The 27565-nt window shown below is 45.2% G+C and overlaps 1 protein-coding gene across 1 annotated transcript in view; it reads right to left on the reverse strand.

Moving 5' to 3' along the window:
• SERPINI1 (serpin family I member 1) overlaps positions 1-27565 on the reverse strand; it is a 135541-nt gene that overhangs the window by 79393 nt on the left and 28583 nt on the right. The gene's annotated exons all lie outside the window — the stretch shown is intronic.

The raw sequence follows: 27565 nt of genomic DNA on the forward strand, positions 1-27565 counted from the left end.
AATATCCTTCGATAAGGGTATTGGTTAAGAGCACACAAAGTGGTACTATATAAAGAGTATTAGAGTAATTTAAAAAAAAAAATATATATATATCTGTCTCAGATTTACAACCAATAACCTGGGTGAGAAATTGGAATGTTTGAGGGTACACATTTGGGGCCTAATAAACAGTGGGTTGGAAGCTAGGGAAAATTCTAGAATCCGCCACAACATGCAATCCAGACAAAAATATTTAGGTTACCAATATTTTCTGTAATAAGCCACATCATTTAGATGTATGCACAGCAAAAGAGTGAGTTGTTTTAGGACTTGATAACTGTCTAGGAGATCTCAGGTTATCAATACTTACAAAAGTACATCTAGAAGTCCTACAACAAGGAGTATTTAGGTCAGCCCACTTCATTCATCGGCTTTCAAAAGTTTTTCATTTGCTTAGATGGGCGGTCCATCAAGGACACTGCATTTTGTAGATGTTTACTATGTTCCAGTTGTGCTCTGATTGGGATTTTGTGATAAGCTCAAGTTAGACTATAGAAGTAGCAAGAGTAGTGGGTGAGCACAAAAAGGTCCAAATAGACACTGCAAAGTTCAGTTTTAAGTTTGTGTAACAACTTGGCGTCGACTGTCCCAGAGGCTACTCACAACTGTCGCCTCTGGAACCATCGTCGCCTCACATTCCAGAACTAGTTTACATCATAACACATCCTCTCCCGTTCATCAACAAAATAAAACTACTAATAATGAAATTAAATCAGTAAATATTAACGGATACTTAGAATTTGAAACAACAAGTAGGTAGTATGACAGAACGTTGTCAAATAAAGCATATAAGGCCTAAATAACATAATCACATAATTAAGAAGGTGGTCTTCTAATATTTTTTCTGAAACAGGACGATCTCCTGAACCAGAGCCCGTAGCATTTCCTGAAATAGAACCATTCTCATACACACCACTCTGGACCACATGTCCTCCATGTGAACCCCTGCTACAGATCCCACTAACCACTTGATCATCATTCACAAACATCAGCCCTGAAGAATAATCTTCAGCACATTCATCTGACTCGCCCCCTTTTTGATATAAGGCTACATTCCGAAAATTCCATCTTTCTCCATTCTCCAAAACAAAAAATTTACCAACCCACTGAACCCTAAAAGGGCCCTTGAGTTTATCCAAACCTCCTTGGATCCTCCCAGATTTCACTTTGACCCAATCCCCCACTCGCAACTTGGAATGTACTGTCTCTTCATTAAACGGTTGAGCGCTGTTGTGTCTGAGAACTCCCGGATGAACATCCAATGTACCCTTTAACCAATCTGGGACTAATTTGGTACCCGGTAGCATCCCCCGCATAGACACAAACGGGATTTTATTTGTGACACTATGTGTTGTGGTACAGTACACCCACACCATATCAGAGATGACTTCTTTGACGTCATAACGGTTAGCTATGGCGAGTTGAATGGTACCCTTCCGAAGCTTAACTGCTCTCTCGGCCATACCATTCCCCCTAGGGTTATAGAACGAAGTGCAAGAATGTTTAACTCCCCAAGCCTGTAAAAACATCGCCATTGTGTGTGATGTAAGCTGCGTCCCAATATCGGTGATAAGCACAACTGGTGCTCCTTTTTTGAAAATATTTTTTAAGATCGTAATCGTGCTTCTTGTAGTGATGTCTCAAACTCTACTTCCAACCACTTGGAGTGCACATCCACCACAGCAAATCTCAGATGACAATTCATTCAATGGTCCAACAAAAATCAGAAAAACCGTGAGCCAAGGCTTAACCAGATCCTCCAAATGCCCCTCCACACTCCTCAAGAACCAACCTTCTCACTCACTTTACACAATGCACAATTCTGTACCCACTCTCTGATTTGATTATTCCTAACGGGACACCAGAAGCTTTCCCTCACCCTTCTGGTAGTCAGACCTTGCCCCAGATGTCCCTCGTGAGCTAGCTGGAAAATCTGAAACCTCAAAGCTACCGGGGGTACAAAACAATCACCCCTCATAATCACACCATCACTGCAAACGGACAACTCAAGCACCTTCAAATAGGGTCTGACTGGTAATGGAAGGGTACTCTCTCACCTTACCATACTGTATTAATCTAACAAGATCTCTCATGACCAGATCCCCATCCATTGCATCTCTCCATTGCACCAACGAGAAGGAACCGATCCCACTATCCACTGCGTCACTAACAGTGGCAACAGCGTCACTCACCCCAAGACCATCAACTTCTTCCCAATCCAATGATAGCCTCGGCAAGCAATCAGCCTGAACATTCTTCCAACCTTGCAAAAACTCAACCATATAATTATACTCTTGAAGTCTAGCCGCTAATCTGGCCAATCTAGCTGATCCCTTCCCTGCCCCTCCTGCAGACAGAATTTTAACCAATGGTTTGTGATCTGTCCGTAAGAGAAAAGGCAACCCCCATAAATACACTCGGAAATATTCAACACCCCACGCCGCTGCTAGAGCCTCACGTTCAATGAAGGAGTAATTTTTCTCAGCTGGTGTCAGAGTAAAAGAGGCAAAAGCTACCGTCTTTTCTTCAAAACCATGATATTGTGAAAGAACCACACCCAAACCAGACGCACTGGCATCCACTGAGAGTGCGGATCTCAAATCCTTATCAAACACTGTCAAAATTCCAGCTTGACATAGCTCTTCTTTAATGTTGTCAAAACATAGTTGTTGCTCCTCCTGCCACTCAAACCTATAGCCCTTACATAGCAATTTTTTTTAAATTCTCTGTCTTCTCTGCAAACTTCTCCATGAACTTGGCATAGTATTCCACAAGGCTCAAGAAGGACCTAAATTGATCCCTATCCTTCGGAGCGGGAGTTTTATTTATAGCATCTAACAAGGAATGTTTAGGTTTCACAGACCCCATTGCGACTGTGTAACCTAAGTATTCGACTTATTCAGATAGAAGTGTCATCTTAGAAGTAGATCACATCCCCTATGCCTTCCAAAACCCTGGACATTGCCTGTTGAAAAACGCTAGCGGCAGAGGCCAATCCAAATGGTAGACGTTTAAATTGAAAGGTTCCTTCTGTGGTGATGAAGGCTGTAAGTGATTTGGAGTTTTCGTGCAGCCTGATCTGATGATACGCACTCTTAAGGTCAAGTTTGGAAAAATACCTCTGGTCTTTCACCAGAGTCAACAACTCACTAATGTGGGGAAGAGGAAACATCCACCACTATATTATGATTCACTGAACGCAAACCGACACAGAATCTCAAACTTCCATTCGCCTTCTGAGTAATTACTACAGGTGAAATCCATTCTGAGGCTTCCACAGACTCAATAACACCTTCTCTCAACATCTCTCCCAACAAAGACTTCAAATCATCACGAACAGACAAAGGCACCCTCCTCAATCTATGTTGAGTGGGAACGGCGTCAAGTTTCACTCGCACTCTATGAACATAACCTCTGAGACATCCCAACTTCTTATCAAACACATTCCTTGCACCCACTAGCACATCATCCAAAGTAGGATCTTCCACTACCAACACTTGATTGGGAGCCCTAGGGTGAATCATGATGTTTAGATCAAATTGATGCATCCACCCTAGAACTGCCGGACCATCTGTTGAGACAGACTGCCTTTAACAGACCGGTAATCATATTGAATATCCCCTTCAATGTACCCCAGGATGTCCATCGACTCCCCCTGGTACCCTCCCGGATTGATATCCTTGGGTAAAAGCTTAACACCCATCCAATGCCTCTTAAATAAGTGTTCCGGAATAATGGTGTACATGGAACCAGAGTCAACCATAAGTTCCACTTGATTCCCACACAGTAAAAACAGCAGATGGTCTTGACATTCTACCTCTATGTCCTTGGTTGCTCTTAGTTAAGAAATTGGTATTATCATGTGCAACAAGAACTCGGTCATAATATTCGGAGTCTATATCCGCAACCACACCCACACTAGAATATTTATTCCCCTTGCTAGATTCTTTACAAACTCTTGCGTAGTGACCCTTACGCCCACATCTTACAAATTTTGTTGCTCGCAAAACACTTTGCAGAGTCTGAGTCGTGAAAAGTGCTGCCACAACGTGCGCAGTCTCTGTAATTGAGAACCTTGGTCCCCTTTGTTTTTAAAGAGACGTTCATTCTTGCCTTTCCTTTTAAGTGCGCAGACTTCACTTGGAATAGTATCATCACGACCAGAACCAACTGAGGAAACATCAATATTCTTGTCTCGCTTGTTCAGCTCCTTCATACATAACTGACTGTTCAATTACTTTTGCCATTCCAATAGCTTCCATGAGTGTGGGATCCTTCGCTGCCCAAAGCCTCTTGTATTTTCCTGTCTTTGCATCAGACAATTAACTGATCTTGGATAACTTCCTCAGTCACATTTCCAAATCGACACAGAATCTCAAGTCAAAGTCATCAATAGATTCATGTTGCGGTTGTGTGTAAAACTTATATCTGGCCATAACTAAATTAAACTCGTTTGCAAACCTATTTTCTAACCGTTTCACAGCTTCTTTGTAGAGATCATCCATTGGCAGACCATTGGGTCCCATCACTGGTGGTAAGTACTTAAAGATTCTCTGGCCTTCATTCCCAAGAGTACTCAGCAAAATTGCTTTTTTCCTCGCTGGAGAAAAGTGTTGTCCATCCAAAGCTATAATCTAGTTTTCTAGGATACCTATCCAGTCTTCCCAAGAAATAATGTTTCCCAATCTGGCCATGATAATGTACAGTCCAGAATAATTAAAAATAAAATATATATATTACATTTTTTTAAATGTTTGATGTTAAATATTCTCTCCTCTTCCAACCAGGAAGTGTTCCACAATTTTCAACGATGGCCACCGATCTTTAGGGGAGCGGTCTAGTGTTTCAACGAAGGTGTCGACTACGACGACACAGGAAAATTCAGTGAATCGCTCCCGAGCAGACACGCAAGGAGAGCTCGAGCGCATGCGCGTGCTGAAGGGGTTGCAGGAGATTTTTTTACCTCCCGTGGTTTTGCCCAATACGCAGCGCGTACCTGTCTGGGGGCGCCGGTTCCTCTCCAAATCTGTGTTGGAGGCACACCCACTCCAGAGCGATCCCTTGTCGATCCAGATCCGCAAGGGAGAGTTCCCAGAGTCACTCGCCGTTGAGCAACTCCCCGCCTTTGTATGAAATGCAGAGAAGGAGGAGATTGGTGAAAGCGGAACACCTCGAGCGCGCGACAGGTTCTAGGAGGTGCAGACCTGCTGTGAACACGGCTGCCTCTGCTCCCGAGGAACGCCACAGCACGCTTCAGTACGGCCGGAGAAAAAGGGACAGCCAGGTTGTGTCTATGCCAAGGTAACTCGTCGCCAAAATGTGGTGACCACAAAAGGTCCAAATAGACACTGCAAAGTTCCGTTTTAAGTTTGTGTAACACAACAACCTGGCGTCCGACCGTCCGAGGCTACTCACAACTGTCGCCTCTGGAACCATCGTCGCCTCAAATTCCAGAACCAGTTTGCATCATAACAAGTAGCTCGTAATTCAAAGTCAGTGTGCGTTTTTTTAAAGTATTTACTGATTACATTTTATTTTCTGGTTTATGTAATCAGTTCAACTGCTGGTTTAGGTTCTCTTTTCGTTATGAAGTGCAACCTATTTCCCATTACAACAGCCTAAGGCTCTTCATGCTTGAAGCACAGTTGGATTTTCCCTGCTGTCATGAGAACATTTTGTACTCAACTTTTTTGGTCATGAAGATGCCAAGCAGATAGCCTTTCTTACAGATGCACTGAACATACTTTATCACTGTCGAAAGTATCTACTGTGCAAATTTGTTTTTGTCGGTTCATCACCTACAATACAAACTTCATCTTCTGACTCCTTTTTCTAAAACGTTTAAGGGTTGAAAAGGCAGAATTCTATGTTCCACGCCATAGTGCCATTGCTTTATTAAGAGCTCCCTATTCATATGGGTGCCTTATGTATGCCTTAATGTGCGCTGATATTACCCGTCCAGATTTCAATGCCATTCATGTATTATTCCGAAACAGACTTTACCAGGCCTGTACAAGTTGAGTCCGTCTGGGGCTAAGAAGCAACTGCACATTTCTCGCCTCTCGTAGTGAGCGTAGCCTCACTTAGAAAATGGTCAATATGCAGCGTGAATTTGAGAAACGAGCATCAGGTTTATGACTCTTATCCACTTAGATTAGTGTACACATGATGACTTCTGAGATGATTGGGGGTCATGCTCCTTAGCTGGTTTTGCTAAAGTCAGTAGTTTCCATCAGGTGTTCATGTAGTGTTAGAAATAGGGTCTCTAGTTGGCAGAGGTATACACCCTTGTCTAAGTAGGGACCAGAATCCTAGTAAGGGCAAGTCACAACACAACCCAACCCAACCCATCCTGTGCTCACCCTCTTGGCACTGAGCAGTCAGGCTCAACTTGGAAGGCAATGTGTAAAGTATTTGTGCATTAAGTCATACAGTAACAGCAACAACACCACAAAAAAACACCACACAGGTTTGGAAAAAGATAAATTATCTGAATAATATAAGGTCAAAACAATAAAGATCCAATAAGCACAAGTCGACACATCACTTTTAAAAGAGTCTCAATCCTTAGAAACCAATAGTCATTTCTTTGTAACACAGTACCTGGGATGCGTCAAAAATAACGACACGGGGACCGAGAGGAGGAGATGGGTAGAAAAATAAGGTGTTGCAGAGGATTTTCTGACGAGTCACAGAAGATGCGGAGTTTCTTTCCATGCTGCAAGGGTTTGTGTTCTTTTTTGGCGTGCAGTCTTGAATCCTCACTGCAATGTGGGGATATTCTGACGCCCAGGGACGATGCGTGGGAAATCCTTGATGCGCTGGTAGAAGGAGCAGAGCTGCATCAATCCGGTAGGCGATGAGAATAATTTTCAGTCGCAAGGCAGGCACTGCATCGAATTTCTCACAGGGAAGTCAGTGCTTCACCGTTCTGGTTGGTTGTGCGGCAATTTCCCAGCCGCAATGCAGGCTCTGCATTGATTTCTGCAGGCATTGCATCAATTTTGAACGCAAGAAGATTTTCTTGAAGAGGTGAAGTCTTTGTTGGCCCGGAGCCTTCAGAAACAGGAGGCAAGCTCAATCCAAGCCTTTGGAGAGCACTTCAGGAGGAAGGCGGAGTCCTTGCAGCAGAGTCAGAGGCCAGCTGGGCAACAAGCAGGGCAGCAGTCCTTCTCAGCAAATCAGTCTGGATGAGTCCTTTGAGGCAGCCAGGCAGGTCCTCTGACAGAATGCAGGTGTAGGTCGAGAAATGTCTGATTTGGTGGGGTCAGAGACCCAGTTTACATACCTAAAAATGCCTTTAAAGAGTGGTTATGCAGTGCACAAGTTCCTCTTTCAGCCCAGTCCTGTCTGCCAGGGTCCCTGTGGGGGTTATCAGTTGTGTGAGGGCATGCCACTGGCCTTTGAAATCTGAGTAGGAGCCCCTCAACTCTTCCTGCCCAGAAGCCCCATTCAGTATGCAGTTGAAAGCAGATGTGACTGAGTGTCCTGGGTTTGTGGATGTCTGGGTGGAATGCACAAGGGGAGCGGTTAACAAGCACAGACCAGACGTGGATTGAAGACAGGCTGTAAGGCACAGATGGCGGTAAGTGCACAGAAGTGTCCACTTTTTAAAAATGGTGTTTCCAAAATAGTAATATTAAATCCAACTTCACCAGTAAGCAGGATTTTGTATTGCCATTCTGGCAATACTAAATATGACAGGGACAGGGATGCTCCTTCCAGATCATAATCTACCACTTAAAGGTATGAGTGCAGTTCTAATGCTAGTCTATGAAAGAAGCAGGCCTCACAGTATTGGAAAACTCTGGTCACTACTGCTTCTTGAGCCATGCGTGTCATTCCATTGCTCTGCTCATGTTTCCATTCCTGGAAGAAATGAGTCAAGTACCAAGAGGTCACCAGTGGTATAAAATTGCAGAATAGCAGATGAACGAGTTACGGTAACGACTTTTCTGGTGGATACATAAGCTACCTGTGGATTCCTCACCTAATGAATACTCCCATTGCGCCAGCATTCGATGGAAATCTTCTGCACGTCGACAAGGACGTCACATTTGCCCACGCGACGCCGTCTGATGTCATACAGGCAATAAGAGGTCCTCGCCGACGTCAGTTCCCTTTTTTCCGTGCCATTCGAAATTTATCTTCGAGGGAGCTACTGTTGCTGTTCGGCAGTTAGTGTGTTTTTGGCTGTGTTTTTTCTCTGAGGTTACTATGTCTCAGAGGAAGTCTGGTTTTAATCCCTGTCGAGAATGTGGGGGCAAAATGTCGGTTACTGACCCACATTCGGACTGTTTGTGGTGTTTGAGTTCCGACCATGATGTGGCCAGGTGTGATTCATGTCATCACATGAATCCGAAAGCCCTGAAGGAGCGAGAGGCCAAACTTTTTATGGCGAAGTCGAAGGGAGAAGAGGCACCATAGAAAATCCTCCTCGCCGAAGTCTCATTGACGTCCGAGACTCCCGGCGCCGTCTGGAATCACGGCGCCGGTCGAGTAAGGAGAGGTCTCGGTCGCCATCAACTCAGCGTCAGAAGACACGGGAGGTCAGTCCCAGTCACTCCTCATCCATCGACGCTGTTGCCTTCTCCAGCCTCACTGACTTCGCCTGGGTCTTCGGGCCAGCCGCCTTCAGTATTTGAGGTGCCACAGCCTCAAATGTTCTCGCAGACGTCGAGGTCGGTGTCTCCTTCGATCCAGGCACCCCAGTATCTGGCTTTTCCGGCCCCTGGAGCCGATAATATCGCATTTTTAAATGCGATGTTTTCCATCTTTCAGCAGATGGCTCCAGGTGGTGCACCGGCTGGGCCTTCGGGTCCTTTGGCTTTCAGTTTGGGTACTCCGGCTTCGCTGCGACCAGCACCCTTCATGCCCTTTCTCCCCTTGGGGAACGTGGGCTCGGCGCCGGTGTCTGCTCCGGTGGCTTCGGCTTTTCGCCCAGTGACGCCGTCTGGGCCTTCTGCGACTCCGAGGCAGTCTTCTCTTCATCCGACTCCTGGTTCGGCGCCGAAGCTACCTGTGGCGCCTGTTGACCCGGCGTCGGACGGATCTGGTGATCGGCATCGTTCGACATCTGCTGATGCCATGTCGACGCAGAGGATTGAGGAGAGGCTGCATTCGAGGAGACGTGCTCTACGTCTCTTGGAAGAATAAGAGTATCAGCAGGTCCTGGAGGAAGGAGAAATTGAGGACTCTGGCGAGGGTCTTCATGAGCTGGACACAGCTAGTGGCCTTGATACTTCCCCTGAGTGGGACTGGTCATCTCCAGGGGAGTATACTGAAGAGGCGGCCACTTTTCATGCTGTGATAAAGAAGGCAGCTAACTTCCGGGAACTGCCTTTGCCGGTAACCGAGGCGAAGCAAAATCTGCTGACTGAGGTTTTACATCCGGCCTCTACATCAGCAGAACCTCTTTTGCCATTTAACGAGGCGCTGCTGGAACCTGTATTGGAGGTCTGGAAGAAGCCGGTATCTTCCTTGGCTGTCAATAGGTCTGTGGCCAGGAGGTATCGGGCTGCACCAACTGATCCTGGCTCTTTCCAGACACCCTACGCCTGAAAGCTTGGTGGTCCAGGCTTCCTGTTCAAGATCTGCGCCTGGATCTTTTCCATCAGTGCCGGCGGACAGGAACTCCAAAAAGATTGATATGCAATCAAAGAAAGTGTTCGTCATGTAGCATGGTGTTAAAGTCCACCAATGCTACGTGTATTTTGGGGAGGTACATTTATTCTGATGGACGAGATAACATCTACGTGTACAGAGGTTCCTCAAGGGCTGTTGAATCTCGTGTCAGACGCTCAAGCTGCTGCAACCCAGGTTATCCAATCTGGGTTGGATACAACTGACTCGGTGGCCAGAGCGATGGGCACGGCTGTGGTTGTGAGGAGACAGGCTTGGCTTCGCAACTCAGGGTTCTCTTCGGATGTGCAGTCGACCCTGTTGGACCTCCCTTTTGATGGGGACAAGCTCTTTGGTGCCAAAGCTGATTCTTTGGAGAGGTTTAAGGAGAGCAGGGTCACAGCCAAGTCGTTAGGACTAGCCACTTCTTCTGCCTCCTCCAGATTTTTTTTAGGAGGTTGCGAGGATTTGGTCGTGGCTCATCCTCCTCCTTTCGGGGGAAATTCCAACAGCCTACCTCTTCTCTTGCCTATAGATCTTAGAGGGAGGGGTAGGGTCCGTACCAGGGGAGCCTCTCAGCAGCACTCTGCCTCTTCCTCTGGAGGGGTGCAGCAGGGGAAGCAGCCTTAGGCTTCCACCAATTCCCACTCACTCCTCTCCTGTAGGGGGAAGGTTACTGTATTATAAGTGGGAGGTTATCACATCAGACGCCTGGGTTACCAGCATTGTGAGAAGGCTACACCCTTCCCTTTCGGGAGTTTCCGCCCCCCATCCCGCCCTTATTGTTCAGAAGAACACCCCGTTAGAACAGGAGGTTCAAGTCCTTTTAAAGGGCGCGGTGGAGTTGGTTCCAGAGCAGGAAAAGGGTCAAGGTTGTTATTCAAGGTACTTCCTGATTCCCAAGAAGGATGGTCGGTTGAGACCAATCCTGGACCTGAGGATGTTGAATTGGTTCCTCAAGCAGGAAAAGTTCAAGATGCTGACCCTAGCTCAGGTGCTTTCGGCGTTGAACAAGGGAGATTGGATGGTGTCTGTCGACTTGCAGGATGCTTATTTTCATATCCCGATACCCAAGTCGCACAGGAAGTATCTCCGGTTTGTTGTAGGGTTGCAGCACTATCAGTTTGCGGTCCTCCCGTTTGGTCTTACTTCAGCACCTCGAGTCTTCACGAAGCTGATGTCAGTGGTTGCGGCAGAGCTCAGAAGGAAGGGGATAGCAGTATTTCCTTACCTGGATGACTGGTTGATCAAAGCCAAGTCCCCGGAGCTTGTGTTGCATCATCTGCAGTAGACAACCCAGTTGTTCGACCTGGGCTTTTCGGTGAAGGTGCCCAAATCTCACCTAGAGCCCTCAACGCCTCCTGTTCATAGGGGCAGTACTGGATATAACATTGAATCGAGCCTTTCCTCCGCCTCAGCGGATTCAAGACATTCAGGCGTTGGTTCCAATGTTTCAAAGTGGAGCGGTCATTCCAGTCCTCAAGGTCCTACATCTGCTCGGTCTGTTTGCCTCCTGCATACTGTTGGTCATGCATGCTCGCTGGCACATGAGGGCTCTTCAGTGGTGCCTCCGAAGGCAGTGGTCTCAACACAAAGGAGATCTCGAAGGTTCTGTCAAGATCTCCAGAGATGCTGCCACGGATTTGAAGTTGTGGATTGCGGACGACAATCTTTCCCGGGGAAGGCCGTTAATGCAGCCTCCACCAGTGACCACGGTCATAACGGATGCTTCCACTCTAGGGTGGGGAGCTCATTTGGGGGACCTGGAGATCAATAGGCTTTGGTCCCCAGGGGAACAGATGTTTCATATCAATCAGAGTTACGGGCTGTACATCTGGCTCTCAAGGCCTTCCTCCCATCCCTTCGCGGTCCGTCGGTTCAGGTCCTGACGGACAATACTACCGCGATGTGGTATATAAACAAACAGGGAGGAGTGGGGTCGAACCTTCTCTGCAGAGAAGCTCTTTGACTATGGTCCTGGGCAAAGGACCATCAGATTTCCTTGGTAGCAAATCATCTGGCTGGAGTTTTGAATGTACGTGCGGACAGTCTCAGTCGACATTTCGCGGACGACCACGAGTGGCGTCTCTTTCCAGATCAAGTCTGGATAATCTTCCAGATGTGGGGTTTCCTCGGATAGATCTGTTTGCCACCCGGGAGAATTTGCACTTCCCGTTATTCTGCAGTATCCGGTGCAGGGAGGGTTGGGCGACGCGTATCAGAGAACCTGGGCAAATGTGACGTCCTCGTGCAGAAGCTAGGAAGAAGATTTCCGTCGAATGCTGGCGCAATGGGAGTATTCATTAGGTGAGGAATCCACAGGTAGTTGTATCCATCAGAAATCTACATTACAAACTATCAACACAACTTTAATATCAGTTACAAACTGAGCATCAACTGAATACTTACTAGTCACAGGGAGGGTCAAAAGGGTCAGAATCCCCTGGGTGGTGTAAATCCCACCTCACAGTCCTTAATAGAATTGAAACTTTACGATGGCTAGGACATTTTTTATTTTATGTCAGGACCGAAGGCAAGGATTATGCTAGTTAAAAGCTCACTTTCCACCAGATAAGCCATATTCAACACTGGCTTTAAACTGCTTAAAAGGGAGGGTCAGAGGCCCAATCCGCTGCGTTCGAGATACCTTCTGGGCATGCAGCCAAACTGATTGCCTTCAAAGCCATTGCTTCCGGAGCTGAATGTGCTCCGAAGATTTTTATATCCACTCCAGCTTCCTGCATAACCCATCTTAGCCACTAGGCTATGGTTGGGGAGGAAAACACCCTGTGCGGCTTCGGAGAGCAATCAGTAGTGGCCGTTCGACCAGAGGTTGAAAATCTGCAGACATTTTCTCATAGGCCTCAAGGCACTGGACTACACACAGCTTAGGAGAGTCTGGAAATGCTGTGTTCAATAACCCTCATGTTTGATTTGGTTCACTTGTTAACTATGAATGACACCCCCAAAGGTGAGGAAGTTCTATCAGTAATAAGTAAGGCTTGAACATTCGAGACCCTCCAACAGGACACCAAGAAGAGCAACATAGCCAGTTCTGAGAGAAGAACTCTCTCAGAACTGGCTATGTTGCTCTTCTTGGCGTCCTTGACAAAAACCTGTTGTGCTGCTAGGACAAAAATAGGTTAAGCACCTGATTAACGTCAGAGAGTAGAGTATCGTGGTTCCAGGAAAAGGGACAATTGAATACCCCTGAAGGAGCCTACACACAGGGATCCTCCCCAGCCGGGGAACCGTCCACGGGAACAAGTCCCTCTGAGATGGTTGATGAAAAGTATTGACAGAACAGTAGGCCAGGCCCTCCTGTGACAAACTCCCCAGTAAACTGAGGAGTTGCACTACATCTGAGAGCCACAGGATAAAAACCCCATCACAAACAACAACGAGACCCTTGCGTCCAAGTAGACCTGTACCGTTTGCTGGTACTGTAAAAAGAGGCCCTGGATAAGAGTTTCCCAGCCTGTCTTGAAAGGCCTGGGACCGACCATCGACCCCTGTAATCCACCACACCATCAGGCACAGGGACCCTTCTATAACCATCTGATGTGGGGTCTGATCCAGACTGAGAAGAAGTCAGAAAGAGGGGAGATGAATTGAAACATCCCAAGAAAGTTCAAGAAGAACCAGAGACCAAACACTTAACACTTCCAGATGGGGTGATCAGAACTACCTCTGCTGATTGCCGCCTGATGTGGACCGAGACCCGAGTGATCAGCGCAAATGGGGAGGAAACGTATAGTCTTACCCCGGTCCCCAATCCTGTAGAAACCCACTCGTGGCTGACGCTTGTGTATCTGGCCGCCTGCTGAAAAACCAGGGTATCTGGTGGTCCAGCCTGGATGATAACAAATCCACCGAAATCGGTCCCCACCTGTCCAGAAGTGAGGCAAAGACTTTTGGATTTCGTTTCCAAAAGCTTGATTCCCAGAAGTGTCAAGATTGCCAGTCCGCCAACTTGTTCTCTTCTCCAGGAAGGTATTCTGCAGTGACCAAAATCTGGTGATCCAAGCAAAGCTGCCAAAAATTGCTCACCAGAGCGGAGGGAACCTTGAAGCAAATGCCCCCTAGGTGTGTAATATACTGGTTGCGGACATGCTGCCCATCTTAAGGTGTGCACAGTATTGCATTGTGTCTCTGGTCCAATACTGGACTGCAAAGGATACAACTAGAAGTTCCAAACGGTTGATATGAGACTGCAATCCCCCTGTGGATAACTCTTCACACCGTGCACCCCAGCCTGACCTGCTGGCATCTGACACAATAATGAGATCCGAGGCTGAACTGAAGATCACCCTCCAGTTCCATGCTTCCATATGGGAAAGCCACCAACGAATCTCCCCCGTGCCTCCTCTGAAAAGGTGACTAACTGGGAGTAAACGAAGACCCTTCTGCAAGCGGGCTGCCTTCAGTCTTTGTAAAGCTCGATAGTGAAGGGGCCCAGGGAAAATGGTCTGCTTGGCCAAGGATTCTCAAGAGCTCGTGAAGGATCTTTGTCCCTTTCCCGGAAGGAAGACTCAAGGTAGCCGTGGTTAAGTTGATCACAAAACCCAGGAAAATTGCCTTCTAAGAGGGTACCAAGAATGACTTCCTCTCGTTTAGTCCAAACCCCTGTCTTTCCAGAAGGTTGACCGCCTTTTGGAGATGGGGCAACAGCATGGTGGATTGTGGGCCAGAAGCAGCATGTTGTCAAGGTATATAATCAGGTGTCCCCTGCTCCCGCAGGTGTTCCACAAGCAATTTGAGAATCTTTGTGAAACACCAAGGAGGGGAGGAGAGGCCGAAGGGCAAGGTTGAAAACTCGAACGTCTCCTGGCACCAGACAAACCACAGGAACCGCCTGTGGGTATGGAAGACCAGTATGGATAAGTAGGAGTCCTTTAGGTCCAGACAGACCATCCAGTCGAACAGGCACAACACGTCCCGAAAGAGGATGCCCTCTATTCTGAAGTGGCAATACAGCAGCCACTCGTTGAATTTGCATACGTCGATGACCTGGTACCGACCCCCATTGTTTTTGTTGACGAGGAAAAGGTTGCTGATAAACCCTAGGGGGTGAGGAAGAGTGGAACATATGGCCCCTTTGGCCAGAAGCGAGGGGACCTCTGTGTCCATGAGCTCAGCTTCCTATAATGAGAATTGGATGGACCTAGGACGCAAGGCCTGTCGGGGAGAACCGAAGAATCGTCTGCAGGATCCAGGCAACCGCTGTGTTTGAACTCCAAAATGTGGAAACATTTTGCCAGCTGACCCCCTACTTTTAGAAGGGAAGACGTTTGAACACTCACCAGTATTGGAGGAAGTGTCTACTCTGAAGCTTCTGTCTCTGAAGCGGCAATCACGGGTTGTGTAGAAGTTGGCGAATCGGGTTAGATTCTGAAATTGTATTCGTTGGAGCCTTGCCATCTAGGAGGATAATTGCTGGCTAAGCGGCCCCTGCCTCGACCAGCCCCTCTAAAAACCTTGGAGGGAAACACCCTTTTTATGGATGATTGGGCCTTGTCCAATGAGGTAAAGGTATTCACAAATTTACCCAACTCTGATAAAGGGCTTCCCAAAGAGTCCCCCATGGGCCACTGCTCCTGCCTCAGCCGGAGAGGTCCCCAAGTTTCAGGTCCACTTTGATCAACAATGAGAAGGGACGCTCCATGGATGGCATGCAGTTGGCATTCCCCATAACAAGGACTGCAAGCTGCACCCATCCAGAGAGTGCTTCTAGGGCAATTAAAGATCCCAAAGACTTGGCATCCTCTGCTATGTCAAGAATCTTAGATAACGGGCCAAGAGCATCTAGAGGTTTGTCTTGGCATGCCCTCCAAGACCTTTCAATACCCTTCTTTGGGTCGTTCATGAATTTAGCCATGAAGCCGTCCATTCCGGGGTCCAGTTCCACGGTTAGAGCCACCTTCCCATCTAGGGAGGGGCTCGGACTTCCTTCCCAAGTGGCTTACAAATGCACCTGCTACATAGTTTGCCACCTTCTCTGAGGAGGCCCACTCTGAGGACCAGGGATCTCCTCTGGTGTTAGCATGTCTGACCCAATCTCGGGGTCAATGGGATTGTTGGAAGACTACCAAGGCCTAGAAAGGCCAGCTTCATCAACAATGTCACTGTGGGAATCGTCATCTGGAGAGTCAGGGGAAGCCGGGCAAGTTGGCTCATTAATCGGCCCTGTCCAATCCCCGGGAGGAAGGGGAAGGTGTTCTGGGCCAGGAAAGCCAGTCTGAGTTGAGTAAAGACATTGTGGTCAACCCCCCCCCCCCGCCCCACAGTGACACATCAGAGGTACCACATCAGGGTCCAAGGGCTGGGCAGGTAGAGAGGGGCCCGGAGTGGTGTAACCCAGAGCAGATTTAGAGGATATTGTGCACTCGTGCGCACTCTTTTGCACAAGGTGTTGTTCCATGGGGCCATAGCCTTTTCCTCTTCCCAGTATATGGAGGCATCCATAGCATAATACAATTCTTCATTCCATGGGGAAAAAGTAGAATGGTCACCTTCCCTCTGGGTGTCACCCTCTACTCCCCTGTGGAAAGTTTATAGGAAGCAAAACACCATGCCAGAACTGCAGGGGTGTGCTGCAAATTAATAGCATGCAAGCGATATACCACAGTGCCAAACAAATTGGGCAGAGCCACACTTCTGGTGGGTCTACTCCAGGGGATAGCACCGGACCCCACCCCCAGTTTTTAGTTCAATTGGGGTGGATTGCTGTAGTGAAATGTGTTTTTGACCACTGATTGTGTTGCACCACTTTGCACCTGGATTAGTTGTCCAGTGTTACCCAGTTGCAGATTACATTTTGTATTCAGTTTAGCTACCTATTGACTTTATCGTAGCGTTAGACACTGATATGTTAAAGTTGTCTGTGATTTTCCACATTGTAAACTGTGCTTATTTTCGTGTTCTTTCTCACCAAGGGCTTTGGTTGATAGAGATGTACTCAGAGGGCTTTGTTTTGATTTAGCATCTTGGGACTGTGGCCAAATCCCAATGTGTTATTTTCCAAAGCAGACCTAAACTAGCCAGCATGTTTTGAATTGCAAAATGAGTTTTTTTTTTTTCTTTTCCCAGAAAGCCCTTCTCCGGTTCTTTAAGATATAAAAAGATGGCCCTGCTCAGTAGGGTCAAATCTTTGAGACCTCTGTCAGGATTAGACATCAAATGCCTGACACCTGTCCTGTGAGGGTGGAGATCTTTCTTGCAGTTGAACTGGGTCATCTTCTTGCTGGCATGAGAAAGATGAAGCGCTTGGCAGGCCCTACGGTGATGAATTTTTACTTCATTAATTGCTTTGAAATCATAATCTAATATAATATAACTACATATATTTGCTGTGTACATTGCAGTTGAGAATCATTTTGGTATATTTTCCTTTCATTGCTCTGACTATTTTTGAAACATGTGCTTTTATCATTCTAACCTTCTTTTCAGGAACCTCGTGGTGAAATAGTCTTCTTTGAACTGAGAAGTGCATTCCAGTGGTTTTTGTCAGCTCCGTCATTAGTGAAAGCACAACATTTTGGCCTAGGTCGGACAGTCTAAAAAAAGAGGTTGGAGGTTGTGAGTGCACGATTTAAAAAAAAAAAAGTGTAAATATGTTTTTGTTCAGAGAATTAAAAGGAAGCGCTGCAAACCATGTTTGAAAATGTATGTGAAATTAAAATGTCTTATGATGTATTGGCAAATGTGTTTTCTTGTTTATCAGGACTTTAAGTTTTGGGATGGGTGCTTGGATAAAACAAAAAAGTGCTAAATGTATTTTCATGTTTAGAAAAGGTGCTTTTTGAATAGAATGTCGTCCCTTTTGTTCTTGACAGGAGGGTTTGGATACTTTTGTCTGCTTATGGAAAACTGCGTGAGAGATGTAAACAGTTAAGAGAAAGTCAGTAAGAACAAGTTATTACAAAATAAAGCTGAAATCTACCATGCTGTTACAGGAGAATCTGACTTTTCACATTTCAGTAATGAGGAGGTTAAAAAAGGTGGGGGCCAGTGTGACCTGCATGAGCAGAACATAGTGTGTGCGCAGAGTAGCCCACAGTTTTTGGCAAGAGTTGAAATACATTCTTTAAAAAAGATTACACTGAGCAAGAAGTTGATGACTTTACTGGTATATTCCGACAACTTTTGCAGAGTATGACGTGTACAATTAATTCAGACAAGACACAGGTACAGTTGCAAAATGTGCTATTTATAGGAATTCAGGGGAATCCAGAACATAGCGAGATGCTGTTACGGATAAAACAAAAGAAGTTGGAGTTTTACTCTTTGCACTAAGCAAGAGACAGTTTCATGAGATGGTTTGATTTTTAGAAACAGCATAACCTTCATCTGAGTAAAATCTTAACCCTTTGGTGCATAGTAATAGGACAAAACAGGAGTTTGAATGGAGTGAAGAGCAGCTGTGCGCTTTTGATTTGGCAAATGAAATAATTCAACAGGCTTTAGACTTGTGTACAGTGCAAGAGGGAGGCAATGAGTTACATGTAACTGTTCAGAGACAATATACAAATTTGAATATGTGGCAGAAAGAGGGGAGGACAAGGGTGCCCCTATGTTGTTGGATTAGAAAACTACCCGACTCTGAAGAGAGCTATACTCCTTTTGAAAAACAGCTTTTGGCTTGTTATTGGGCTCTAGTGGATACTGAGCAAACACCACTAGGTCATAATGTAATTCTGAGACCTGGCATACCAATCATGTAGTGGGTGATGAGTTAACCTAAATCTCACCATACAGGACATGCACAAGAGGCTAGTATCATAACTTGGATCATTGCCTGTCATAATAGTGACCTTTCCTGGTCTCTTGTGGGCATTCACAATACGATTCAGTGCCCTTAGTATACTGTTTCCCATAATATAATAGGAGTAATGGCTGGCATCCATGGCATGGTGATACAAGGATAACCAAGGCAGAATTCATCCATGTTTGGCAGTAGTACATGACAATTTATACAAGCGTGCCAAACATGGATTTCCAAAAAATGTTTAAAAAAGGTGCATTTCAGGACATGGATTGTGTTTTAATTAAAATAGTATGCTTTTGTTTGGGAGATTGATGTCAATTTGTTAAAAAGGAGGAGCGACCATTTCCTAGCCCAATGTGTATTTTCAGAAAGTTAAAAGCAGATGTCTGAAAACAAAAGTACTGTTAATATATCTATTTAAAAATGGAATGATAAGCTGAATCACTGTCTGAAACAGTAAGCTATAGCATTAGTTCAACTAGTCTGCTGTTATAGCATGTTGGTGCTTCTAATGAGATTCTCTTTCCTAACATGTCTGAGCATCAACTAGGAAAGGGTTGGATGGAAACAGTAAAGAAAGCGGTAAGTAGAACTATGGGTAAATGATCAATCTCATGATATTGCATTTTTGACTCGCCCTAGGCACCTAAAGTCATTTATATAAACTCCAACAATAAACCGTTTTACAATAATGTTCCAACAAAAATCTTACAATGGGAAAACTTAGAACACTCCTATATAAAGACTCCAACTTGCACACTCTGAAGCTCTGGAATATTATGCAAGAACCTCTGCCTACGGCAAGGTGAGCACATTTATGTGACGAGCGTGCAGTAACATGCATTATTTGCACCTACTTTTTCAAAGACTTCCCAAGGATGAACTCAGCACCTGCCCTGCACCTCCTCCCGGCAAATTCCTATTGACAGTTGAGCTAGAGCATTTTGCTTGCTCCCAGGATGCAATTCAGGACAGGTACTGTGCCCAACTACTTTCAAAGATCACCAGCGACCTGTGGTCACCTTCCACACTTAATCTCTCATAAAGTACTCCCCTAATACAATGCACCGCTCCAGCTACCAACCTCGATCACTGCCTTCTCTATATTGCACCCTCGCTTTGCAGTGAGGTCTCGCCTCTTTCGGTGTACCTACTACCCCTCCACACCTTTACTCCCATTATATGCATAGTTGTGCATTACAGCGCAGTCCCCTGCCAACCCTCCAAGGACATTTTGGAAGTCTACTTATCTGACTAGAACTTAAAATGCCCCACCTCAAATGCAGGTGCAGTGATGGCTTAAGAGCAGAGACTGATACTCTCCAAAAACCTCATTCACTTTAGTAAACTGTTCCAGTTTCTTTAGGCTGATAATGAAATATGGTTTTGATGTTCGCTCATAAAAGGAGAAGTGACTGAAAATGGAAAAACTGGAGATATTGACCGTACCAAATTTCCTGACATCCATTCTTAATGGGAACAGACTAAAAAATGCCCTTGAGAGACAGTAAACTTTCTCAAATGCCATGTGAAATATTGCTACTCACTGCTCAGTGCATACTTCATCCATCAAAAATTTAAGTACATTACCCAAAGATCTAAAACTGCTCTGTCCTTTGAAACGTTATTACCAAAGCTTCACAAGCGAAAAGAACATGTTTATTGTGTGGCACCTTATTCCATCTTGAAGACGTTCTGCTGATATACTCAGTCATGCAATCAACCTGATCCATTTCAGGTCAAAGGGTAAGACTGGTTCGCTGGAGAGCTCCAGTGCCTCTCTGCCAGATAACAGGAAAGGGTAATTTAAAAAAAAAAAAAGTCCCATAACTCAACCATCCACAATATCCTACATTCTGACAATAGTCATGTATGTATGCCTGTTAGGTGACAGTCTGCGCTGGGCAAACATGGCACTCAGTGCATTTTAAAAGGTGTAATTTAGGTAAGACTTCAAGTCTTTCTGATATGCACAGAAGAATACAATCAGTGTCCATTACATTAACAGAAGACACCCACAATTCCAATTTACTCATACATATCTATTAAAGTATATGTATTTTTTCCTTTTCACTATAAAATGGTTACAGGGATGTTCTAGTTAGGAAATATAATTTAAATTACAGTGACATTATCAATTATGTTATCAAAGATGTCATGAGTGCTGTAATTTGTGGGGTAATATGCAGTGCATTGCGAGGGTGCAAGTCATAGTTACCTTAGGGCACGAGTTTTAGTTACTTTACGTAACTATCTAGGACTGGTGAATTTCAGAGGTTTCGTACATTTAAAATGTTAGCCTAACTAAAACGTTCCGGTAACCTTTGGTTCTTTCACGGAATGCCTGTTTTTTTTAGTTTTTTTAGTCATATCCAACCAATGCTGCGCATGGCAGTTGGCCACAGGACTATAAGCACCCAACCCTGCATGGCCTTCAGCTGTGTGCAGCGGAGTTTTACCGCAAGACCTTGGCCTGCAGCCAGACCCTGCAGCCAACCCCCTAACCACCTAACCCACACTGCGTAAAGCCCTTTGGCTGTGCGTGGTGGGAGTTGGCTGCAGCCTCTATGGATGTGAGAATAGGTTGAGAGGGTGTATCTGAGGGGCAACAGTGGCTGTGAGTGTGTCTAGTTGTAGGAGTGCGTACATCAGTGTTTTAGTGAGTCAGTGTGTGGCGGGTCTGTGAGTGGGTGCACGAGTGTGTCAGTGGGTGCTTAACTGTCTGAGTGGGTCTAATTGGATGCATAAGTGTCTGAGTGGCTGTGCGAGTGGGAGAAAGTTTTTTAGGCTTTGATGTATGATCTACTCAAAATGAGATTTCTTCACAATTTGAAAAGAAAAATGTATTTGTCATTTAAAAAAAAGTATGAGACTTAAACATATGCAGAAAAAAAAAAAAAAAGGGAAACAACCATAGATACACATTGATTGTAACCGTCAACACTCAGTATGAAGGTATGTGACCTTCACACGAAGTATTCATTTGGGTTTTTTTTCTTCATTTTTTTTATTTTTTTTATTCTATACCCTTTATGGGCTACGTGGGATGGCCACAGGAGCCTCAATGCCTCCCCCGCAGTCCCAGTGCTCCAGCAAGCAAGGAGCTTCTTTAAGTAGCAGCTCCCTGGTTGCTGAAGCAAAGCTTTCATCTCTGTTCCCTGCATCCAGGGAAACAGATGAAGTCCACTTTCTGACAGCCGGACCTGTTCAGGTCCAGCTATCAGAAATCAGACTTTGTTTGCTGTGACTTGCAAATAGTTATGTCCTGGGGATGGCACCCCCAGACATAGCAGGAGCTAGCCCAGAGTGTGGCGGTCCCCAGGGCCATCAGTGGCTCTTGGAGGGGTGCCATGTGCCCCCCCCCCCCACCCCCCAACAAGAGCCCCGGGCAGTAGTGGTCCCCAAGGGGGGGGGGGGAATCTGCATATTAATTGTTAAAACCACCAGGAAGGGGGTGGTCTCGGGGGTGGGAGGGATGGGGCGGGTGCCCCATGTATTATTAAAAGCCCTGTGGATGTTGTGGTCCCCGGGGCTGTAGGAGGGGAGAGGGGTGGGTCACCACCCACATTAATGTTGATCGCCCCTGGCAGGTCCCCGGGGCCATGTTACAAATAAACATTGCCCCCGGGACTTGGCCTACTAGGCGCTTGAAGTTCAGCCAAATTTGGTGTAATCCCATCCAGTAGTTGGAGCGATTGCTGTTCCTAATCCCTATGGAAAAATGAATGGGGAAAAGTTTTGGGACCCCCGTCTGGACGGATCACCCTAAAACCTTCCAGTCAGCAGCTCAAGTGAGCGTTGTGCTTACGGACACACAAAAGTATACAGGTCTCTTAAGGTTGGCCATAGAGTGCAGTAGGAAAGGAAGTGTTTCCAAATTTCCATAACAAAAATACAGAATATTCATGTGGGTTGACTAATCTGGCACATAATGGTTGGTAGTCAGTCCCAAAAATATTATTTCCCATGGAAAGCTCCAAAGATCTCACAGAAATACCGGAAAAATAAGTGTGCCATATTTAGCAAGCATGGTTCATTTCGTTCCTTTTTGGCTCATTTGATGCTCAATGAGATTGCCATTGAAGATAAATCACAGAGAATGACTAACATGCAAAAGCAGCATTGAAGATCGACTTTTCTCTTCTTCTGAATATATAATTAAATAAAAGAAAAAAAAAGAAGGCCACGAAACAAGCCACGTGATGATCTCAATGTTCTTAGTATTCAGGAACACAAACAAAATTGACTGTCTGGAGTAGGGAAAAAAAAAAAGTATCCATAGTGAAAGCGGGCGTAGAAGGGAGTGGTCTTTAAATACCCTTTTAAAAACGATATGTTGATGAAGTAGGGGCGCTGGGGCAGAGAAGCATTACTTATAAAATGTAAGAGTTGGTAATGTTCAACAAATAGGAATTTAAAAAAATAAGTAATCGGGATTTTTGTGCCATCCACTCACCACTTCAATTCCCTTTACCAAATCGCAGAATAAATCAAAGGTGAGAGATACCACCCTACTCTCAGCCACTGCAGACGTGTAACTTAAAATTACTTTTGAAACCTCCCAAGCCTCAGCTAAGGACCAGGGGCAAACTATCACTGCCCACCAAACTCTGCAGCATCTACCTTATGACCCAGTCTCTTGATTTCACTTGGGCATGGACAAGAGAAAGATGACAGTTGCTGCGGTCTTCCATCTCTCAACCACAATGTGGGGAGGCTGAGAAAAAGACTCCTGTCCCATGGTCTATTACTACTGCAAACAGAACAGATAGACAAAATAACGCAAGATGACGAAAACTAGGAGCGAAATGCTTCAGTGACCAAATCTGCAATACTGAATAATAAAAGAAAATGAACTCTATTAGAAGGAGGATGGGTTGAGACATTATCTCTCAGATTGTAAATTGTGTTAGTGATTTAAAAACTATTAGCAAGTTAACTTCTATACCAAAAGAAAATTGGAGTTCAATGTGCGACCGATAATTGTTATTTCCGGTCTTCTGAAAAGTTTATTTTAAAAAAAATGTGCGATGACAGGATTCTATTTACTTGAGAGGCATGCCAACCATTCCATACGGTTTTGTACACATGAACTTAAGGTATTTTCAACTTACTTCATAGACTCCGTGTATCGTTAAGCAATCAGATCACTGCTCAGAAAGTCTGTTAAATTAGTAACCACTGGATGAAATATTAACATGGCAGCCTGAGAAATACCACACAATCCGTTTGGCAGCCTAACAGCTGTTATTTTAATATTTATTCACAATTCTATAGCAACGACAGGTTGCAATCTATTCACATCAAAGAACTATCAGTTTCCCCTTAGTGACGGGCGAGTGCCAAGTACATACTTCAAGTTGAAGTGCAAGTTGACGGTCGAGTTGCATTAATGTTCTATTGTTAGCACGCTATTGGTCTACATTCCAGACCCCTGCTCTCGAGTGCTTGAGTGGCGACCATTGGCGTGAAAGAGGCGGTGTAGGACCTGGTGCTGTTACGAATTTGGGAGAGGATAAAGGCATTATTTGTCAAACACATCTGGCAGTCGAAGAATCGTTATATTAACAGACGGGTGACAGACTATTTTCATTTGGCACCCAGCGAGCACACGGATGGTGCCTGTGGGTGGATGTCTCCTTTGGGGGAGAGGACTCTAAAGCTTCAGCTTGATGGAAGGTGCAGTACAGGTACGAATTTCTCATTGAAGTGTCCCGTGTGCTCAGGACTTGTGTTTTGTGTGATGGACTAAAACGGAGGGCCCAACCTGAGTGGGAGGATGGTCCTCATGTACGGTCGCAGTGTAAGTGTCTGAATGCACAAAGTAGAATGGGGCAGAGGATTAACATCAATTTGCCTCTTGCTGAATACTGCTCTAATTTTATTAGAGTTTATACACTTAATCTAGGAACTTGAACACCCTCTACACTGTGGATAAACAGATTGTTTCTAAAAAGAAATTTCCATATTCTTGAAACCATTCTCTGAATAGCACCGCTGTGCCTTCCGCACTTTCAGCAATTTGTGAGCAAAGCTTCATCACCCACACTGACAATGTTTTTGCCTTTGAAGTGGCGCTGTGATCTTGACTGATCTGTTAAACATATGAGGTATTGGACATCTGTCTTGCTGGTACACAGATACAGGACACAAAGTCAATAGTAGCTTGGCTCACTGGTGCAATGATTCATCACCCTGATGCCAGCCCTACTGGTGATCCATCTGTGTGTAGGCGAATAAGCAATCCTACTTGTTTTTCCTTGCGTTTCAGTCTTCGTACATGTGTAAGATCAAGCTCTCCCCATTCGGATACGCGCATCATAATCTGACAGAGGGAATGCTTTTTCCTTTGTTCTGGCTATTCTAGTAAGTAGTAGTTCCAGGCTATGGCCAAGGAGTATGACGAAACGGTCGTCATCTTACAGGAAGCAATTGTGGTCCTCAGCACTCTTAACCTTATGCAACTCTCTAGTTAGCCCTAAACATGTAAATGTGGTCGATGACATAAGAGCATGTGCTTCTGAAATACAGCCACTTGTTTGAACACCAAGCGGTTGTTCATTCTCTTCCATAAACGAATCCAAAGTCCCTGGCCAAAGTTCACTCGGCAGTCAAAGCCATTTCATATTGATAGTTAAAATATTGATATTTAAATATTTCTCCACAATATGTGATTTGGAGGATGCAATTTTACAATCCGATTCAAAACAACCCAAGGTTGGCAGGTTCACAACAAAGCATCCCTCAACGTAGATGTTCCCTTTCTTTTGTTAACTCTTTTCAGCGCGAGGACCACTCTTCGGTTACGTCTGGAAGATAGGCGTCCAACTCAATGACTGGTATTTTTTTAAATATGCAGATCAGTGAGCTAAAATATTTCAACCAGCTCCTTAATCTGGTTTCAGCACCACCCCATTTGTTTCCCACCAATCATAAAGGTTTTCATCAGGGTAATTTTTCTTCAGGCTCATCAATATTTTTTTAAACTATTTAATATGGTCAGGGCCACTGGAATTATTCGAGCAGGGGAGCATCAAATTATGCAACAGGGTTGACTAAATTATGCAGCAAGAAAAGGAAAACTATGCAGCATACTTGTTGATAGTATACTTCATTATGTTGTAGTTTATGCACATGGCAATACTGTCTGGGCAAAGGAATGAAAAATACCTTGCAATAGCGAGGACGTTTCGGGTGCTAAAGAAAGAGGCATGAGATGAAACCAAAAATCAGACAGCCTTGGTAATCTGGGCCGGGGTGTTTGACTATGTCTGCATGGAATCATTTAGGGTCCCTCAATTTCTTGTATTTATTTTTACAAATTAAGCACTGGATATGGGTGGGCTTCTCCAGTCTTCCAAATGGTGCTTTGTTGTGCTTGGCAAATTCTATACATTCCATCTCTCACCCTCAAGGTCAAAGTTGGAATCCTTCTATGGTTATCTTTAATGCCTGTAAAGTTCAGATTCTGAGCAATCTATGGGACGTTGTACTAAACTCCATCTTCAATAATAAATGAACCTTCATAAGCTAAACAGTCAACAAAAAAAAATCCATAAACAAGACCGACAAATCACAAAAGACTGCTGCAATTTATTTTCTATATTTAAATAGTTTATCTCCTCTAAACAGCCTCTTTAATCCAGAAGTCTAAAAACAGGGTAGGGAAACTATACTGTGCCATGGTAAAGTTTTTGTAGACCTCATTAGCCACACAGATGTTCTTTGGCACCTTGCATGGAAGGTAGGTCAAAACTGACAGCTGGAACACAAGTATTGTGTTATTAGCCAAGTCTTAAGATTTTGGTCTAAAAATGGTGTATAATCTTCTGTCCCATAAGTTTAAGCCGTTGATGTCCCAGGTTTACAGAAAGTCAAATTTTCTCCACTTGTCCTCATCTTTCAAATGCATGAGACCAGATGGCCGAGTACAGTGCCAGAACATCTGGATGGTGCCCCAGAAAACTAACTAGGATATAATTCTGAGCAATGGCTAACTCACAGTACTAAAGGCACGGTTTAATGCACAGGACTTTTATGCAAAAGTCACTATAAGCCAGCGTCTGGTTTGCAGCATGGCAAGATCTGGTGTCAGCAGGGCCGAACTGGGAACCCAAACTAACCCTGGTAGTCAGACCAGTCCCCAGGTTGAGAGGATTGCAAGTGCAAAGCACTGCTGCTTCTGTTACTAGAGGCAGACATTGCAACTTTGCTACAAAACAGGCCCCCAGTAAGAAAACCAGCCCCCACTGCTGCCAGACTGGCCCCCACCCTTCCAGCTTCCTGGGGAGACAGCTGATGCCCACTAAAGCTCTGGGTATCAGCGACTTGGAAGCTGCTGCAACATCTGGAACCTTATTACATAATCCAGTCTCCGCGAGAAGGCTTCAGAAAACAAGATGGGTGATGTAAAAAAAATATATATCTCTATAGTCAGACCTTTGTAGGGTAGGAAATAGGCTAGTCGAATGAAAGCCCAGACAAAAGATTGACAGCCAGCCCTAACTTACAGGTCATTTAGAGCTAGCATTGTTACAAGAGCAAAAATTAATATTAAAAGCCAACTTACGGATGTAGTGAAGTCCTCGCTGAAATATAAAAAAGGACAAAATGGAAAATTCTAACAGTGACTAAAAGTAGTACACATGGGGAGAACCTCAGAGGGCCATGATACCGATGTTTCTCTAAATGGTCCGTATGCATAGACTCAAAGAAGAAATCTCACTAATGAATCTCAACAAGGCTAGAACCAATTTTAAGTTGCTTATTGTTGCGGTAGACATGGCCCATTGCCTGGAAATTCATGCTGGACTGTTGCTTTTGGAGTAGGAACATTCCTGTGTGCATACTGGTGCTTTGATTATTCTTTAAACCCCTTGGGTGCCCAGGACGTAACAGTTACATCCTCGGCTGCACCGCTCCGGTGCAGAGGATGTAACCATTACGTCCTGCTGTGGGTTAGCACTCCCTGATGGCCAATCGCTTCCCTTCTACCCCCAATCGCCGTGGGGACGCCTTATGACATCAGGTCACCCCACTGCGCTGGAAGCTCAGCTTCCAGCGGGGATCGGAAGAGAAATGCAATAGGCCATTTCTGCCCCCCTTTTAGGCGGGGGAAGAAACCACGTAGGCACTAGG

The sequence above is a fragment of the Pleurodeles waltl genome, chromosome 11 (genome assembly GCF_031143425.1).
Source record: "Pleurodeles waltl isolate 20211129_DDA chromosome 11, aPleWal1.hap1.20221129, whole genome shotgun sequence".
In the NCBI taxonomy this organism is placed as follows: Eukaryota; Metazoa; Chordata; class Amphibia; order Caudata; family Salamandridae; genus Pleurodeles; species Pleurodeles waltl.